Source organism: Stylophora pistillata, chromosome 9 (genome assembly GCF_964205215.1).
Source record: "Stylophora pistillata chromosome 9, jaStyPist1.2, whole genome shotgun sequence".
Lineage (NCBI taxonomy): Eukaryota > Metazoa > Cnidaria > Anthozoa > Scleractinia > Pocilloporidae > Stylophora > Stylophora pistillata.
The window spans coordinates 8074301-8092059 of NC_142527.1; the positions used below are offsets into that span (position 1 = coordinate 8074301).

General features: G+C 37.9%; 1 long non-coding RNA gene across 1 annotated transcript; it reads left to right on the plus strand.

Annotated features, from left to right (window-relative positions):
- Positions 1-11342: 11342 nt before the first annotated feature.
- LOC148723057 (uncharacterized) lies at positions 11343-13951 on the plus strand. The gene is made up of 2 exons (XR_015991365.1): positions 11343-11696; positions 12476-13951. It is a non-coding gene; the product is annotated as an uncharacterized LOC148723057 (long non-coding RNA).
- The last annotated feature ends 3808 nt before the right edge of the window (positions 13952-17759 follow it).

Sequence of the window (17759 nt, forward strand, 5' to 3'; positions counted from 1 at the left end):
AGACTGGATTCATTATTTAGGTCGACTTCACTTTTTTGTAAAGGCCTATTCTGTTTACATAATAAAAAAGGTTATACATGATTGCTTGTAGCTTGTGGAACTTATTTTCTCGTTTTCGACTGGATATCACCCGTTCTACGACCTTGCTCTCATCCAATGCCTAATCTGTTTGATGTTTGTTTTGATTTGTGTTTAACGCTTTTGTTTTGGTTCGGTCATACCATTGTTTTTTTTTATGTATCTTTGTTTTTGTTTTTTTTTTCTGTTGTTGTTTTTTATCTAGGATCCATATCCTTAAGGGTAGCCCCACACACATCATCGAGTGTAGTGCGGCAGAATGTTAGATAGTACAAAAATATGTCTTATAGTCGCGATACGAGGAAAAGAAATTGACTTCGCACGTGTCTGGGTGCTTTCAAAGGCTTATTATTAAATGTTTGCTTTCTTCATACTTTAGGTTGAGAATGAGGACGTACTATTAGGTCTATTAACGTAACATCCATTAGTCCCCTCGCATATGTATCCTGTTGTTTTGCTTTCTTCTGTACAGCTCATATCATTGTAGCGCCCATAATCGTTTCGATAATCTTTGTACATTTGCACGCAGTTCTCTGGTTTTAAGTCATTGCTGGGTTGTTGTTTTGCCCATGGCCAAGTTCCACGGGATGCTTTCACTGTGCTGTTATCACTAACCCATCGCCACTTTCGGGATGATCTATCTTTCCTCAAGCCTATAAAGTATTCACCGGTTTGCCACTTTTTAACAGTAATGGCGTTCTTCAAAAATTCCCATTCATCGTAAGTTTCAATGGAAACAAGGTCACATCCGGCCTTTGTGCACCTTTCTCTACTTTTAATCCACGAGTAACCTGCTGCATTGCTCCGATAAAAAGCATAACTAGAACCATTCCTCTTCATGTGACCTAAGTGTAAAATTCAACATACATGTAATTCAATAGTGTATCTCCTAATTATTAGTCACTGCTGCTGTTTAGACCAGCTTTCTGACAAAGGAAAAAGCAAGAACGAAGTACACGGGTTCTATAAGTAGGAGATTACATAAAAAGCCTTTATGCCTATTTTTCTCATGGCTCTCTATTCATTGCCAACAGATTCCTCAGAATTTTATTTTGACTAAGATATAAAATACAGGGTCGTAGCCAGGATAATTCCAGAGGTCCGCACAATTTTCCAAACCCTTCCCCCCCTCCCCCCTCATTCCCTCCCGGCCTCCAAGACTTAAACCTTTTTTTCAGTGGACTTGATTAAAGGCGAGGGTATGTTGCAAGCTTAGCGATTTTACTGTATACGAATAACGACTAACGCGCAATGTTTTTGTAACCCTTTTCGGTTATTTGACTTTAGCACCTCAAAGACAATTGCTGAATGTTTATAAGCCAACCGGTTTGTAGTATCTCAGAATTTTATTTACAAATGAGGGATATTTTTTTACCGCTGTGTGACGCATGTAAAATCACCCACGTTGACGTAATTGTAGCCTAGTTAAGTTTCACTTTATTAATTCTCGCACTTCTTACAAATGTACACAAGATGATGAATATATTCATCTAGTGCTTTAAGAACTATAAACCCTAAGTCCAAGGCTATGTAAGAAGATAACTGTGGTCAGCTTTCATAGAAATCGTGGTTTTTCTTTACACGCAAAGAGCCAATCTTCTATCTTTTGTACCGGTGGAGTCGGAGAAAACCTTATTAAAGTCTATTTCCTTGTGTTTATGAACATGCATTACTGATACCGAGGATAATCTCACATCCGACATACGCTCCGAGATGGCGTCTTAAGCCTCTTTATGTTGCTAAAGCTTCTTTCTGCAGCACACATAGACACAGGATACGTGAAAAAAAAAATGTGGGAAAGACACAGTCCCTTATTTCTACATCAAAAAGAAACAAGCACAGTTAAATCAATTAAGGCAAACTATGCTTTTTTTTTAAACAGGTATCATTTATTTGTTTGGTTTTTTACTATTTTTCACAGTCTTATTTTACTTTTTCACTTTCGACTTTTTTAGGTACGCACATGCATAATGCATACCATGCATACAGGTAGCCACGCCCCCGAAATAACCTAAGGAGAGCTCAACAAAGAGAGACCCCGTCGAAATATAAATACAGCTTTTTAAGGGCTTATCGGTAAGAGGTCCTGTTTTTTTTTTAAACAATACTGACCGTTTCCAGTTCAGAGAGCTGAGACTGGAGAAAGTTGTCTCCAGTCTTGGCATCAATCACCGCTCTTAGTTTGCTTGATAGTTTTGGTTATTTTTACTGCTAGATATAACATGCGTGGTTACGAGGTGCATGGGGACTCGATCTGCAAGTCTCTAGGCGTTAGAACGTCCTTATGAGCCTTGAAAGGGCACGGAGGTAATGAAAAATGGCAGACGGGTTTTTAAATACGACGGATAAATTAATATCAAATTTATTTTACACTGAACCTCAGACTTGATCCACAGTGGAAAAACTGATAAAATGATCAACAGGTCAAACTTTGCACGGTATATCCACGTGCCATTTTAATTTTTGCACATTTACCTAGAGATTCCTCTGTGATGAAGAATGTATATCTTAAATTGTATTAAGTTTTGATGAAGTGAAGGTGTCACTAACTTCACTCTTTGCGCCTTCAATTCCTCTACTTCCCTTACGAGCAAAAGAAAAGACATTGTTGGTGGGCTAACTTTTCGGTCAGAAACGAAGGTCTAATACGACCATGACACGAGAATAGTTCAATTATGCAATATTGGTGCCGTGGCAAGCTCTGTTTGGGGTAATACTTGACATAATAAAAAATATGTGAATATTTTTTAGTCTGTTTGTTTGCTTGTTTTCTTTTTTATGAATGGAAATCAGTCTGGTAAAGTTTTATTTTTATATATATGCGTGACTATTAATAGCGTCCATCAAAACGAGTTTCAATTTTTTTCTTAAAAGCGGAAATTAAAAACTCATAATTCAAGCTCTCTGAACCCAGGGCAGTACTATATAAATAACATTTATATTCCATTGTTGCAACTCCCAATTTGTTAAGTTGATCCTAAGGCGACTTATGTCGCAGATGCTTCAAAACCAAGAGTTTTACTATCGCTTATCTGAAAGCAAAAATTAACAGTGGTGGTCTAAAGTCAAGTGCCATGCTTAAAAATGACCAAAATTAAAAAAAAAAAAAAAAAAAAAAAAAATTAGGAAAAGAAAGGATATGAAACAAAAAACAAACCAAAAGGAGATAAGATAGAAAAATTCTAAAGTTATATTATACTTTATACTATGCCTTAGTTTATTCTTATTCATTTTCATTTTAAGGCACAGTAAGCATGTTGTGGATGCTATTGGCGCCTTTGAGAACCTCCTTGTCTATTACAATCTTTGCTCTCATATCATCGAATTGATTAACTGTAAATTCAAGATCAATGAAGTAGATCATTGCGTATGACCTGTTAATCGTAATGTGTGGAAAACTTTCACAGCCAAGGAGAACCCCAATTTACGAGTACAGAGAATGCAATTTTTTCTTACAGCATGTTTTTTTATCGTCAGCAATAAGGCAGATACGGCTTAAAAAGATTACGAAGTATGAAGCTAATAATTATAACTAACCATTTGGCGTATCAACATCACCATTTATGTATATGGTTACACTTAGCACAAGTATAGCAGAAAATCCCACAGAATTGGATTTTTCCATTCCAAAAGCAGATGTTTCCCGCAATACGCACAACTATAAAAAGCGAAATTTTTAGACAACTGCGGTATCATGTGGATATCAGACGCTTCAGTTCTACCCTGACAAGCGGTCTGTGCCAAGACGAGGCTGTCACCACTAAAACACATGTACGAGCATCGAGCACGTATGAATGTCACAAATGTAAACTAACGTTGAGAAAGTGAAAACAATAAGGTCCATATTAGCCTCTAGTGACATTAATCTTGACCGGCAAGATCCATTCAAACCTTGTTCAGCTCAATATCTAACTGCAATCGTGGAGTTTTCTGGTCCCCTGATGACCCGTTTACTACAGACACAGCACGGCGCGGGATATTGGCAAAAGCATAGTGAATACAAAAACCAAAGTTATTGGTACCCTGCAATGCCCCAGTTCCAAAGAAAGGGTATTTATTTCTTGATGTATTTAACCGAACCTCTTATTTTTATCCTTTAGTTTCAGAGTTTTAGCTAATCTATTGGGAAACATATGTAAACGCGTAGAATTGTTGTTGAGCATTTTGAAGGATTGATATTTCGAATATTTTTAGGTTTACCTTTTGTTTTATTAAGTCTCGCCTTTTGCGTCTACGTTGTTATTTTGGTGAATCCATAGTTTTGATCATTTATTTTTAGTGTGTGCTTGAACTTGGTTCAGTTCTTACCTTGCTAGACATTTGAATCCCTTGCTATGGTTGAGGATAACTAGATTGCTAGGTGGCGATGTTTGGGTTGATAAAACTGAACTTGAGTTTTTACCCACACTGAGTATCCTGTTTTGGAAATCCCCACGGTCAGCTAACCCAAACATGTCCGTGATTTCTGTATTTAATATTAGGGCACTCCTTGCTGAAAGCAGTAGAAATAAGCAGTCGAGAGAGAGAGAGAAAATTAGCTGTAGTAGAAGCAGCAGTATAGGAGAATAAAGAAGAAAATTACAGCCTCAGTACCTCTTGTTAATTCGCCAAGCGAGTGGTAAAACCCCCACAACAGAATGAACACGTCTTGAAAGGGAAAAAAAAAAAAAAAAAGTCTTACGAAAAACATTTCAAAACCTTTTAAAATGTAATCCTGCTTACCCTCGATAACGGCCTTCTTATTTCGCGTTTCTCCTACATTGTAGATGCAAAGGAAAGTTTTCAACCTTGATCTTAAAATTAATTACATGCATATACAACTCCACCTTGTCGAAAGTCGTTTGAGTTTGCTTCTGTGAGGCTTGGTGGTTGAAGCCAAAGCAACACAAACCAAATTAGTTCTCTGCAAAATCTTCCACCGGTTCATTTTTATTATTTTTTCTGAAGTGGCGACGCATGATTTACTTTGTAATGTATATTTTTGGCCCATCTGATTATTATTTGTTGAATCAACGACTGAGTGTTGTTATCATAATGATATGATGAGAAACACGCTCCAGCTAGGTTGACGGCCTCAAAGGAAGCTCAGTTCTATTATGGGCAGTTGCGGTTGACTCAAGGAATCCTTTGATTTGCATCAGTTTCTTTCATTTTATAAAAATCAATGCATTCTAAGCGTAGTCTACGTTTTTCCTCTTAGAGAGCTTATAGTAATTGAATTTTGCATTCAAGAAAACAGTTCTTTGGTTCTTTTCTCTCCTTTATTCCACAACTACCTGTAGAACTTCATAAACATAATTATATTATTTTATTTAGTCTGAGTTGTGTCAGAGATTTCTGAGACTTCCTTAAGCATTTTCTGTTCGACAAGGAAGTTTCGTGTCAAATCAAACTGAACGTTTCGTTTAAGCTTGGATTCGGACAAAATGAAAATATTTTCCATTTTGGCACGTAGTTAATGCAGATGCTACTGTTAGAAATAGATGGAGATTATTACTACAGCCAAGCTTGTTAAATAACATTTTTTCAGTTATCCATTTCATTTCGTTTGATGGTTTTCTTTTGTTGAATAAGTGTCCAAGGATTGAGTCAATGGTGGTCTTAAGCTGAAAAACATTGAATTCGCATATCAATCAAGATTTTCTTTAATCGCCCCTTCCTAATATCAAGATAAACGACTCAAAGAGGTCCTCAGAAGCCGAACAATTGCAGTAAACTCGGCTGAAACAATCTCTTCCGAGCAAGTATATTGTTACCAGTTATTGGCGTGAGTTATTTAAGATTGTAAAGCTTTGCCGAGGAAACTTCCAGATTCACTCTGGCAATAAATTTATTACTGCATTACTGTCCAAAACACATGCGCGTTTCCCTTGTGCTGACGGCTACGTCAATTACGATTAGTGCTTAAGTGCCTGATACCTATATTATAACGCGCTTCACCATAAATTTGATTTTTTTTTAGTTTGAGCTTATTGAGAGAGAAATCTAATAGTGAGAATGGATAAGTCGTGTGCGGAAACATATTATGGGAACAGCCATACTGGCAGGCATAATACTTCAGTAAAATGAAGGTTCTAGATCTGGTCTTCCAGACAAGTCTGATTTCCGATGACAGAGAATGGATTTTACTTGAAAAAATTCGAATTCATCCAACTTAATTAATTGGTTAACTCTATAAACAGAATCGAATGCTTCTTCTAGCCTCTACTTCATAACCGTTATGTATGAGAGAAAGAAAAAAACAGGACACCATCCGATACCTGGGTTTAATTTTCGACTGTATAACGCAGAAGGCCCAATCGAGCAGATATCTCAATAGCACTCCAGCGCATGGGCTATGCCTATAAAAATTATTCCCTTTGATTTTACTGCCAGATCTTTAGAGCTGGAATTATAATCAACTTGAAAGGAGATGATACTCGGAGTATGTGATTGTCCAAAAGAACTGGCTAGGCGTGGAACTCAGTAACTACGAAAATTATTTAAAGAAAAATTTAGTAGGCAAAGGGAAACAGGCAATGTTCAAGACAGAATATACAAGCATGTTCTCCCTCAAAATAGAAGCTATTGCGTATATTATCATTTAAACAATTCGCAAGGCGCGTGAAAAAGATGTTTACAGACAGCTTGCTGTGTGTCACGTGGGATGTTTTCTTTTGAGTGGTCTCTGGTTTGGACTTTATGAATAAATATGGTTCCCTTCTTCAGTCTCATCTCCAATTAAGGTAAAACGAAGCCTTATCCTACTGGAGGTAATGTTGATATTGTCGGATATGACCAAGTTTTAGCTGGGGGAATATATTCAATTGGTTACGTGATGCGTTTAAAGATGTCGCCCACGGGAAAAAATATTTTGTGGATCAAAAATGTAGATATACTTCTGTATTTCTGTGGAGTATTATTTTGTGAAAACACGATAACCCTGAAACAAAAACTATTTCAGCCTGCTCCAGTATCTACAAAGAAAACATAGTTTCCCATGTTTGTAGGGCTTAAATATCAAATTTCTCTTCAAATTCCTCGTCCACCTAAAGTTGTTTGATGCACATGTGCGTATAATTTCATAATCCGCGGTAGGAGCTAGAGTTAAACTAACTTTCTTGAATGCTCTGATGGTATCTTGACTTGCCAGGTTTCAGTAGCTCAACCCTTTTCTAGCAAGCCACGCATACATGGGCGTAATTACGCCCACTACTGTTGTTATTTGTTTCTTGTTGAAATACGTCGATCCGGGAAAAAACCGGAGGTCGCATGGAAACGAGGCTTATGGGCCCTTCGGTCTTCGCGTCTCCTGGCGGAAAATACAAACTCTATAAACAATCACTCTCGAAAAAGTTTTAAGATGGAGCAATTAAATAGTGAAAATATCAAATTGACACCCGAAGATATACCGGGAGCCTCGTTCAAAGATTCAGAAATCTGTAAGTTAACTGTAAACCAGTTAAGATTCTGGTTAAAATGTAGAGGAGTAAACCAAGGCAGTAACAAAAATGTCCTTTACAAAAGGTAAGCATAACTATAAGGTGAATGTTTTCTTAACTTAAGCTTAATAAACTGATTTCAAACATAGGATGAAATTTATTTGTTTCGTGATCCACAGAGTGAAGAACCTTTATGCTATACCTGAACTAAGAGATAAAGTTTATGATCCAGACCCACACAAAGTTTATGAACCCCCTCCATTGAAATTGAGAAAGTTAGACCCTGAGGCTGCTGAAAAATTCAAAGAGAATACTGTCAGAGTTAACCAAAGTGTTCCCTTTGGAAAGATGATTCCTAATGCATCTGATATTATACTTGTGAATTCTCTAATTGGAACTGTTGCTAAACGATCTTTCCAACACATATGAATGAAATATTTTACCATCACATCTGCTTCTTCTACATCTACATACAGTAGTACATATACTTCTGCTCTCCAACCAAATCCATGTATAACAAACACAACAGTGTCTCAAATCAATTTAACAAACACAGCCAACAATACAGACATGGTAGTTGACATGACTACAAATCAGTTTCAAGATCAGTTCTTCAGCCTTGGTGAGAGTACCTCTGTTCTGCAACCAAAACCATGGACTTCCAGTCCTTCATGACCAACCAGTTTATTCATTTTTTCTGCATACTGAAAAATGGGGAGTTCCTCATTTTCAATTCATCTTTTATGGCTTTTGTTTGCATACCCTGAGTGAACCTTAAAACATCTTTAATAGTTTTTGTAGGGGAAGTATTAGTTTTGTGTGCACAGGCCACTCTGTGACATTTGGATGCTGTTATTCTTCCAAATCTATGATCAAACCACTTCTGGATGTTAGACTGTCCTTTGGTCTCAGCTTCAGTTTTTCAAATTTCCTTGTCTTCAATGAACACTTTTTTCTTGATTGCTGAACATCTATCAGGTATTTGATCCGGGGTGAAGGGTTGATCTATCAAATGATTTGTGTTCAAGTTTAGATCAGTTACTGTATCTGTGTTTTTGACTGGGTTTGTTGGATTGGCTTGAGATAGGAATATAATTGTGACACATGGGTTTGGTTGCAGAGCAGAGGTACTCTTACCAAGGCTGAAGAACTGAAACTGATTTGTAGTCATGTCAACTACGATGCCTGTATTGTTGGCTGGGTTTGTTAAATTGACTTGAGACACTGTTGTGTTTGTTATTCATGGATTTGGTTGGAGAGCAGAAGTATATGTACTACTGTATGTAAATGTACAAGAAGCAGATGTGATGGTAAAATCTTTCATTCATATGTGTTGGAAAGATCGTTTAGCAACAGTTCCAATTAGAGAATTCACAAGTTTAATATCAGAAGCATTAGGAATCATCTTTCCAAAGAGAACACCTTGGTTAACTCTGACAGTGTTCTCTTTGAATTTTTCAGTAGCCTCGGGGTCTAATTTTCTCAATTTCAATGGACGGGGATCATCAACTTTGTGTGGGTCACAAAAAATGGCGTCACGATCCAACTTTTAAAAGCCTAGACCGCGTTCCAAACTAAAATGTGGCATTCCGATTTGGACAAATTCCGTGAAAAGTACCCAATCGTTCGGAAAGATTTTGCCATTCGCTTTAAATCAGCTAAATCGTAGCGACGCAAATGGGCATTTTGTCAGAAATGGGCAGTCCAGACGAAGCATTTTTCCGATTCGTCAGACAAGAAGCATTTCGCCAGAAAAAAAAAAAAATCAGAAATTCTTATCCCGATAAAGAGCCCAGAAGAGAATTCAGAAATTCTGGTCCCCATAACGAGCCTTGAAAAGAATTCAGAATTTCTGATCCAATTAAAGAACCCAGAAGATAATTCAGAAATTCTGATCCCCATAAAGAACCATGGAAAGAATTCAGACATTCTGAACCCCATAAAGAACCTTGAAAAAAATTCAGAAATTTTGATCCTCATAAAGAACCCAGAAGAGAATTCAGAAATTCTGATCCCCACAAAGAACCTAGTAGGGAATTCAGAAATTCTGATCCCCATAACGAACCCAGAAGGGAATTCAGAAATTCTGATCCCCATAAATAACCTTGAAAAGAATTCAGAAATTCTGATCCCCATAAAGAATCCAGAAGGGAATTGAGAAATTCTGATCGCCATAAAGAACCTTGAAACGAATTCAGAAATTCTGATCCTCATAAATTGATGAATCCCCATAAATTGATGATCTCATCCACCATGCCAAAAAAACTGAATAATAACGTAAAGCTACTTTGCTAAGGTTTTTGCCTTCATCTTTTGGCAAAAACGACCGGCCTAACATGATTATTTTACACAGAACAAAATGTGGACAGCAAAAGTGCTAGTCCAATAATAAAAATGTTCTAACAAGTTGGAGGAAAGCCCCTGATTCTAGCTTAAGATTCGCCTTGCTACAATTTTTCTGTAATTTTTTCAAAAATAGACAACTTTTCATCATCTTTTGATGTCTGCTCAATGTAAATTGATGATCTGTCCATTTCAATTCCAGTCAGCAGACCATTCCCTTCAAAAAGTCATAAAAACTCATGGTAAGCTTACTTGATACACATAGAACACTCATGCAAAACCAGCTGGCGGCCTCAACATGATAAAAGTACTTCATACAGTACTGCAACTTTATACAGCATCAAGCAAAAGTTAAATGCACAATTCTCGTGAGGGCTGCGATCTTTTTTTCTGGCCAAAAAACGCAGCTCCTGGGGAGAGAAAGAGTGGCTGTGCAAGTTTTGGGTTATTCACGTGCCTAAAGTCACACTACAAAACTGTTTGAATTTTAGGCCGCAACATAGTTAGTAGCTATGGCCGCAATGAAACGACGCTCATCGAGACGTCATCCCGTTTATTTCTACAAATCAGTAGAATCCACAGGTAATGCTTTCTAAAAATAGACCAAACGGATAAAACCTGTTTTACCTGGAAGACACTCCTTCGGGTAAACGGATGAAGGAACCAACCAACACTTTGTCAACCGTTTCCAGATTCGTCCCGGTACAAGGGATAAAAAACTTTTTGGGCAAGAGTACCATATAGTCCCATACATTAATTATGCATTCAGTCTTTGTTCAATTAAAACAATAGCGATAACAATAGAACTCCGCAGAGAATAGTAGTCTTTGTTTTCAAAATTTGGATTTTTTTTCTAAGTCTTTTTTGAAACAGGGAAAAACGAGAAATTTAAGGCATTTTCCAGAGGTTTTAAATTTTGAAATATAATTTAATGTCCAGTTTCGCTTTGAAAGCGTAAAATTGGCCGGAAAATAACGTCAAGTCTACGGTCAAGCTTTGAAGTTTGTCAATGCAAAGTTTAAATAAATGTTGTGTCTTACCTGTTCTTGTGGTTTTGGTTGATTCTTTCATTATACTTTCGTGTCCTAGTGATGAAAATTGTTCGTGAAGGCCGGAGCATACAGCGATGCAAAGAAACCTTTTTTAATCTAGTCTTTCTGGACTTCATAAAGTTGGGCGATTATGTTCGATAATGTTTCCGAAGGGATCGTTTCCGTAGTGCTAACGCCACATATATTCTTGTAGGTAGCTATCGAAAAGTCCTTTCGATGTTCCTGTTTGAGGCAAACCTCGCTTGATTCCCCACCATGTATCGATGTCCTGTGTGTGCGCACCGGTGGATTCCGGCGCATTGAAGCCATTACATCGCAACCCCTTTTTGAACATCGCCACTCGTACCCGTCTCGGGATGAAGCACGTCGCGTCCAGCTAAGTTCATTGCTGCACCCAGCTCGAGGACATTTTACCGACGTCGCAAGCAGGTTGTGACCCTTACACCACTGTATGTACCGGTCGTGATCCGATAATAGGGACCTTAAGCATCGATGACTTTGGGTGTCACGGACGTTCGCCGGAAGTGATTTTTCAGCTGTCGTTAGCCGTTGCTATGGATACACCGTCCGTCCGTGATGAAAGGTCACGTCGACAACGCAGGATCACTTAGTTTGACGTCCTGTAGAAAACGTAGAAATACAGGTGGATTTGAGATTAAAATTGCCGTACTTCGAAGATGATTTGATGTCATTCACTCCGATAACCACATTAAATTTTCTCGGCTGTTGTACTTGTAGTCATGTCAAGCTTGCAAGTTCCCGGTGAAGGAGGAAATTACGGTGGTCGAAGCAGATCCTCGAGGTTAGTTGTCATGCAGCTTAATTTTGTTTTGGACGAAAATCTCTGAAGTCTTAACTTCGCTACAGCAGATAAATATCAAAAGTCGTTAGTTTTGTGCAACAAGCAGTCGGCAGTTCCTATTTTGTTTATCTTTTTTGTCCGGCCCGGCTCAAAGTGCGACATCTAGCTATACGAATGTACACACTTTTTTCTCTAGCAATCTTTCTTAAAGGACTATCTGAGATTGACGGAAATTAAAGAATATAGGTAGCCGTGATACCGCCCAAACTGGTTTGAAAATAAAATGTGTGTTGCAGCTATTAAACTTACTCTTACACGTAAAGCATGTTATTTAAGCTTAAGTAATAGAGCACTTTTTCCGTGTTTATATAGCCTCATCTAAACACGAGGTTGGTTGGGAGAATTGAAGACAGTTTGCAACTGTCTTGAATTCTGTCTACCAGTCAGCCATTTGTTGGCTGACTGGTAGAATTCATATTAATTACTTTACTGACGTACTACTATCCTCTGTATAGAACATTTAAATTAGCCTAAAATCGCTGGGAAACGATGGATTTTCAGCTTGGGAATGAAAAATATAAATATAAATAGGGTGTACGCTCGAAAACTGGAAGTAATGTATAATTGGGGGGACTTAGATTTACATATGCTACAGAGAAGTTTAACACTGCATTTTTTAATCAGATCAGATCAACTGGGCATGATGTTCATGTAAGCTAACTGGGTACTTGTATAAGTTATCTTTTAAAGGCTGAAATTTCTTGCATTGTTTAAAACAGTGGTAAAATGGAATGGAGTGAACAGAAAGACATTCTCCTGTGCCATGAAGTCTTGCAGGCTGAGCCATACAGGGCTAAAGAGAAGACTGTGGGCAGAGCACAGGCATGGGAGAAAATTGCCAACATTCTCAACAAAAGAGCAGAGTTTAAAGTTAACAAGAGGTCTGTAAGAGATCATTATATGGTCCTGGTGGAAAAATTAAAAAATAAAAGACTTCACAATAGTTAAAAGCCAAAGGCATCAGTCCCGAGCCAACCAAGCTGGACAGACTACTCAAAGAAATCATAGAGAGAGCTGAGGCCTGTGATCAGTCAAGAGACGAGGAGGATGAAAACACAAGAGAGAAATAACAGAAAGAACAAGAGCAAGCTAAGGATATCAGGCTCAAAGCCATGGACTCATTGAGTGAAACAAAGAAATAGTCACTTTCAGATGGGGATGGTGAAAATCAAAACAAGGCCAAAAGAGGCAATCCAATGGAACTGCAATGGTGGCCTATTTGAGGGAGCAGGCAACTGAAGAGAACAGGCTAAAAGAGAGAGATATAGAAATAAGATCTGTGCAGTTGGAGAAAGAGACTGAGAGGCAGCAATTGCTTGAATAGCAGCATAACAGCCTGATGCAACTGCTGTTACAACAGCAGCAGCAGCAACAACAACAACAACAACAACAGTTCCAGTAACAACAACAGCAGTAGTTGCTACAAATGCAAACCTACATGGCTCAACAGCAACAACAGCAGTATAAAATGCTTATGCCAATATTAGAAAAGAAAAATTGAAAAAAGAAGAGCACTCTCCTATCCACGAAAATTTGAAATAAGCACCCTGCCCCCTTCCCTGGCCCAGATTTGAACATTAATACTTGCTTTCAATTCAGCTTGTGAACATGTTTAAAGTGAACTGAAAAGGATCCCTCTTGAATAAGCACCCTACTGTTTTAACTCAAAATTTGAATAAGTACCCTGGACACCACTTATTTGCAGATTTACAATATTATACCATGAAACATATATTTCATGCCTTTATTTTTTGTAATATTGTTGGATATCTTTTGAGCTACTCTTTTAAAACATTTTTTTTAAACTATGATTGTATTGGCCCCGACCAAAGCAACAGACCGGTACATATTAACTTCATTGATCAAAAGAATCACCATCTACTTCAGTTGGAGTCTGTTAGTGTGATGAAATTGACTGCTTACATACTTTTTATGCTTAACATATTTTTTATTGCTTGTGATGTCTTCTTGCTTGTGATGTCTTCTTGCTTTCTGTATTACATTTTATATAATTTGTTGATGACACAATTTATTCACACCAGCATATACATTGTAATTACTTATCCTCAAAAGGTATATTACTGATGAGAAATTAATGCCATGTATAGAACTTTAAAATTTACATGACTTGCTATAATATAAAACTGGGCACATTACTTTGAAACAAGATTTTGATTAAAAACTCTATGAACTTTGCCATACAGTGTAATGAGCATTTATAACACAAGCCCTTATTTTTATTTTGGTACAGAAGATTAAGTGATTAGACAACCAGAGTCCCCACAGTTATCATGTTATTTTTAAAAACTTGTAAGTACATAAAAAGCAAATTGATATTAGTTTTTTATTTGTCTGTCCTGTTATTAGCAATTAATTTCGTCCAAATCTGTGGATCATGTCACCCAAACGACATGGGTATGCAAATCTTTTTAGCAACAGTCCCTCTATGCGGTTGGCCTTAGTTCGTTGGTGGCAGCACAGACTCGCAGGTAATCCAAGGGCATCAGCAAGTCTAACAATGTCCATTTTTCTTACTCGAAACTCCTGAAAACACTCTGCTTCGTCCATAGAATCGAGATCAAAACGATCGTAGTCGGCGTGAGGAAATGATGGATTTTTGGAGAAACTAGCGTCATACAATAACAAAAATTCTTCTTCGGAAATAAAATGATGACTCCATGCTAGAGAAAACATTTCTCGAGCTTCCTTTAAACTGGACATCGACAAGATCGAGAGCACGCCAAGGATGTGTTTACATTTTCACGGTCGACCGGCAACGTCTGTAAATTAGCGTAATTGTTTTGCTTAACGCAGTCATGTCACAAACTCTGTTGGCGACAACGTCGTTCCCAGGTTCCCCCTCCTGCAAACGATCGAACGTCCGTGACACCCAAAGTCATCGATGCTTAAGGTCCCTAATATTCGAGAAAGTCGAATAAACTCAGTCTCACCATCTCCGAGTTGTTTTTGTTCTTCCTTCTATCTTCTTCTTTCTTTGATGTTATCAGAAAGAGGTATGAATAAATTTTTATTTCTGTGTGGTATTTGGCCAATCGTAGAGAAGAAGAAATGCATTCTTTAGTGCAAAGGGGCCCTTTGGAGCATTATATCAATGCACATATTGTTATGAAAATTTTTTACTGAAAGCTAAAAGAAAAAGTAGCTTTTGCGTAGCATAGTGGTAAGGCTATGGTTTGATAATGGTGTGATTATAACGCGTTGTCTGAAAAGCGATGGTTCAAGGCTCAGCAGAACTGCCAAGAGGGTAAAAAGGAAAGAAAAGAAAAAAAAACCGAGGACTGAGAAGTTAGGAACAAAGGAGAGAAGGGAGAAGAACATGAGAAAGGAATGGAGACGAAAAAGCCGCTTTCAAACAATTTCTCTTTTATTGAAGCAGTAAGTACTTATTAGTAATGTATACATATGATGCACGATCCTCGCAGTAGATAGCGCTATTTAAGCAATAGCAAAAATCAGACCTGAAAAAAATCAGGCCTGTACGGGATTCGAACCACTGACCTCTGCGATACTAGTGCAGCGCCCTACCAATCGAGCTAACAAGCCAACTGGGAGCAGGCCGTTAAGTTGATTCGTAATAAACCCGTGAAAGTGATAAATGAGATACAATGAAATATATGAAGTTCATATATTTTGTACTGCGGTATTAGATACATATGATACATATCGCAGAGGTCAGTGGTTCGAATCCCGTACAGGCCTGATTTTTTTCAGGTCTGATTTTCGCTATTGCTTAAATAGCGCTATCTACTGCGAGGATCGTGCATCATATGTATCTATTACCGCAGTACAAAATATATGAACTTCATATATTTCATTGTATCTTAGTAATGTATATATGCTAAACCCACGGGAATAAGTCATTGTCTTAAAAGCAATGGAGCGCATACATACTTAATGAAATTGAATGCATAATTAATGTATGGGATTATATGGTACTCTTTCCGCTTTTTGAAAAAGAGTGAGCCTACTTGAACAAAAACGAATTCAAATTAAAAAAGAATATTACCTGAATCATCTTTTTGTCTGATCCCTTTGGTACGTTGCAACTTATTCCTGTTAGGAATCCATACTCATGTGCAGTTGCAGTTTTACTTGAACCTCTACTTTTCAATGGAAGGCCATTCCGCAAGACTTTTACACGGCCTTGATGCACCGTAACGCTCCACAGTTTCTCGACGTCAGAAGATCTCGGCATTGTAGACAACATATAATCGCACAACCCTCGAGCTATACTGAACACAGAGCTCTGCCTTGTTCTTCAGTGTATAAAAAATAGCGCTATGGTATTTAATGTGCGATATTTGGATAAATTGCACAACCCCGCCTTCATTTTGGAAAAAAATATCTCACGGGTCCTTGGGGTAAACAGAAAACAAGCACGGCAGTTTATTTGCTGTGCAACAGGAGTCTCATGAGAGATTTGTGAAATCTATTCGATTTAAATCCACACTGTTACTGAGTAAAATAAAGCAAAAAACATCAGGCCCAACAAATTGTTCTGTATAAATTAGCTTGTTTGAATAAGCCAAATAAACTCGTCATACCACTTCGGTGAAAAAAATTGATGACGTAATGCAGTCAGAAGTTTTGGAGTGAGCACGTACGCGCAATATTTACGAGCGAACACGTGGTGTTCCACAGCACCAAAATAGCGCTATAAAATCGCTAAAAACGCTTCAAAATGGCCTCAGACGCTGGTAAGAACAAAGCATACAACAAGGCAATAAGGTAAGTCGGTAACCGCTCAATTCGCCTACGACCAAACTCGCCTACGCCAAGTCGCCTACGACTAAAGGTGAACCCGCCTGTGTAGGCGAGTTTGTTTACTAATTTAGGCGATTTGTGAACTCAAAAATAAAAAATAAAAAAATTAGCATAAAGATGAACATAGATGTTTGTTTCACTTGAGCGGCACTTAGCAAAGAAGGTGAGACTTTTTCAACTTCAATAGGATATTGTCCAGAGAACCTTATGTTCTCTTGATATCATTTAATGTCCCTTGCACGGCACATAGCAAAGACGGTGAGACTTTTTCAACTTCAATAGGATATTGTCCAGAGAGCCGATGAGCTTTGCGGTTATATTTATAAATATCCAATTATTACGCTGGAATGCTCCTTTTCGACTATCAAAGTGTTCAATAGTTGGAATAGAGCAGTAGATAATATTATCAGCAACGAATTGGGTTATTTGGTCCGAGACATTTAATTGCTACTCAGAGTTTCATGCTCCATCAGGAGCAATCATCAGGCAACTCATCAGTTGCAATCATCAGTTGCCTGATGATTGCTCCTGATGGAGCATGAAACTTTGAGTAGCAATTAAATGTCTTGGACCAAATAAGCCAATGCGTTGTTAATAATATTATATATACATATTTATATAACTAACTGCAGACAGTACCGTTTCGGACTTCTGGGCCTCATCAGTGCAGTGCTGATGCTAGGATGGGGGAGAACCGATATGGCTACCCCGAACGATCTAGTGGTTATAAATTAATGACGAGAAGGTCGTTTCACCATTACTCTGAGTTTCACGCAGCTTGCACTGTGATCGTTTATCAGACGGTTTATTACCGGTGGAAAACATACCATGCTATAAAGTCAATTTATAAATAGAAATTATAGTTAAAATAATAGGAAGCAATTAAGAAGATAAAAGGGACTGTTTCTATTGGTTTCACAAGTGGAACTTGTTTTCATGGCGGCACTTGGAAATTAGTTCTGATTGTTTGTTTAATGAAGTGGATTTGTCCGCGGTGATAATGAGGAATTTTTCGGCAAGGCAGAGTTTGCATGTTCTTGAATTTCCTTTGTAAGATGCGGCTTTGTGGATTGTCGACCAATGAATGGAGTAGGGAAGTTTGGTGCTCTTAAATTCCCAAATGTATTTGGATAGCTCGGTGCTGTTAGCGTAGGCTTTCCTTCGGAGTGAGAGGGGATGCTGCGTGTATATTTGTGTAAAATAATTTTCTGTTAGGGT